General features: G+C 45.3%; 1 protein-coding gene across 6 annotated transcripts in view; it reads left to right on the forward strand.

Moving 5' to 3' along the window:
- SLC39A10 (solute carrier family 39 (zinc transporter), member 10) overlaps nt 1–2,316 on the forward strand; it is a 163,077-nt gene that overhangs the window by 90,431 nt on the left and 70,330 nt on the right. For 2 of the 6 annotated variants that reach the window (XM_010860861.1, XM_010860858.1), the window contains exon 1: nt 1,605–2,218. The exons of 3 other annotated variants lie outside the window; for them this stretch is intronic. The gene's annotated coding sequence lies outside the window, so the exon portion shown is untranslated. Of the gene's footprint in view, nt 1–1,601; nt 2,219–2,316 lie in introns of those variants that run through there. One more of the 6 variants, XM_010860863.1, reaches the window with a different exon arrangement.

Below are 2,316 nucleotides of genomic sequence, written 5' to 3' on the forward strand. Positions count from 1 at the left end.
GGTGACAATATTCAGCCTTGACGTACTCCTTTTCCTATTTGGAACCAGTCTGTTGTTCCATGTCCAGTTCTAACTCTTGCTTCCTGACCTGCGTACAGGTTTCTCAAGAGGCAGGTCAGGTGGTCTGGTATTCCCATCTCTTTCAGAATTCTCCCCAGTTTATTGTGATCCACACAGTCAAAGGCTTTGTCATAGTCAATAAAGCAGAAATAGATGTTTTTCTGGAACTCTCTTGCTTTTTCGATGATCCAGTGGATGTTGGCAATTTGATCTCTGGATCTTTTTAGAAAGCAGTGAAGGTGTAAGTACCTTAAAATATTAATATCAGGAATGTAAGTGCTCTACCTTATGGAAACTTAGGAGAAAGATATTGCATATACTTTAAAGTTCCTGAAATAATATGTTCAATAAAATAATTATAGCCTTAAAATATCAGGATAGATAATTTGGAAGCTTTTTATGCTCTGAACCCAAAAGAAGTACTCTATATTGATTTTATGAAGCCTAAAGACTTTTGTTCTGATTTTATAAACTCTAAAGACTTCGGAATAAATTTAGACCAATTCCTTTAATTTATCCATGAATCTGAGGACCATGGCCATTGCCTCCCACAGTTAGTGACAATGGTGAGACCTGAAGCTAGTACTCAGACTTGATCTCTTTAAACCTCAGGACTTCTCCCTTTCCCTAATAGCAACAGTGAAAACCTGCAGGAGTGAGGTGGTCAATGGGTTGGCTTTTTCAAAGAAACAAAGGGATATGAGAAGCTGAGTATCCTGGCAGTCAGTAGGCCTTTACTGAGCACCTAAAAGATACTGTTTATAGGGACACAAAATAAAAACAAAACAATCTTCCTCCATTAAATATACAGAATACCAGAATATGTAGTCCTAACTGGGTTTGGATCTCAACTCTCCTCCCTACCTGTTCAGTGGTCTTAGGCAAGTTACTCGTGTCTCAGTTTCCTGGGGCAGGATAATACCTACTTCTTTGTGTTATGAGGATGAAACTAATACACATGTAGAGCAAACAGGAAATACTTGCCACAGAGTAAATCTTGCTATTACTATTGATCATGGTTTTATGCACTCTGGTAGATATCAGTAAGGCATTCCTGTAACTCTCTGGCTGGATACAGAATCAGACACACCAGACAGAATAGATAAGTCTCACCATGAAGATCAAATGCCAAAAAGCAGGGTAATGGAGTAAAGGCAGCCACCTTTTAAGAAAGTACCGGCTGTGAATTGCTCCTGAAGAGGGGAGGAAACAATTCACATGTCAAGTATGGTGTGAGCAAATCAATGGGAGCAAGAATGAGCACATGATCAGGAGTCCTTGGAATTGCTTGGCTGAATCCGGAGGTTTTCCTATTGGGTGTTAAGAATAATCGATTAAGCAGTGGGAGGTAATGGAAGAGGTTAGAAAGTTGTCAGAAGCCTCGAGAATTCCTCTACGTGGGTGACAAGCTCTCTGGATTCAACTTTTTCTTTTAGGCTTGGAAGGCCCACAGGAAGTGCTCTTTAGAATAAACTGGGAGGTGGGGGTGGGAGAACTATGCAAAATACCTCGCATTTAGCACTAAATAGTATTAGTTCCTTTTTCCCCTCGGAGATTGAAAGGTTAGTTTAATAAAGGGGAAGGGTTAAATTAACGTAGATGTTTAACTCCTGTACAGATAAACATTTTAATTTATCAATCTGAAACCTGGCTGAAGCGTTTTCGTTCAGAGCTTCCCTTACTCGTCCGCCTCCCGCGGGCGGCAGCAACCGACATGCAAAGCCCGGGGAAAAGGCGAGGGTAAATGGTCGCTCCACGCATGCGTGAGAAGCCTTCTCAACTCCCCCGCGGCGTCTTTTCTTGGAACAAAACTAGCGCGGAGCCGCGGAGCTCCGCAGTTTGCGTAGACTCGAATTTCCTATTGCTCTCACGGTCCGTGTGGAATCCTCGAGTGGGGCAGTTCCCCTACGCTATTTGCGTTATTCGAAGTGAATGGCTGGGTGGTGCGTGTACGCCCGGAGCGTAGCGCCCATAGGCGGACGGGGTGCGGCTGCGCAAGGACTTGAGTGGGCTGTGTACGCCGCTAGCGTAGCGTGGTGTCCGACGCGCGGGTCTCCGCGACGCAGTTGGCGCAGGCGGCTTTGGTGAATACACGATTTGGTGCAGCCGGGGTTTGGTACCGAGCGGAGAGGAGATGCACACGGCACTCGAGTGTGAGGTAACTATAAAACCCCGATTTGTTTACATTCCCTCCCCCAGAACCGGCCCCGTGCGCGGCGGAGACTGCGAGTCCCGGGACGGCGGGGGGGTAGAAAG

This window comes from Bison bison, unplaced genomic scaffold, assembly GCF_000754665.1.
Source record: "Bison bison bison isolate TAMUID 2011002044 unplaced genomic scaffold, Bison_UMD1.0 scf7180017864471, whole genome shotgun sequence".
NCBI lineage: Eukaryota > Metazoa > Chordata > Mammalia > Artiodactyla > Bovidae > Bison > Bison bison.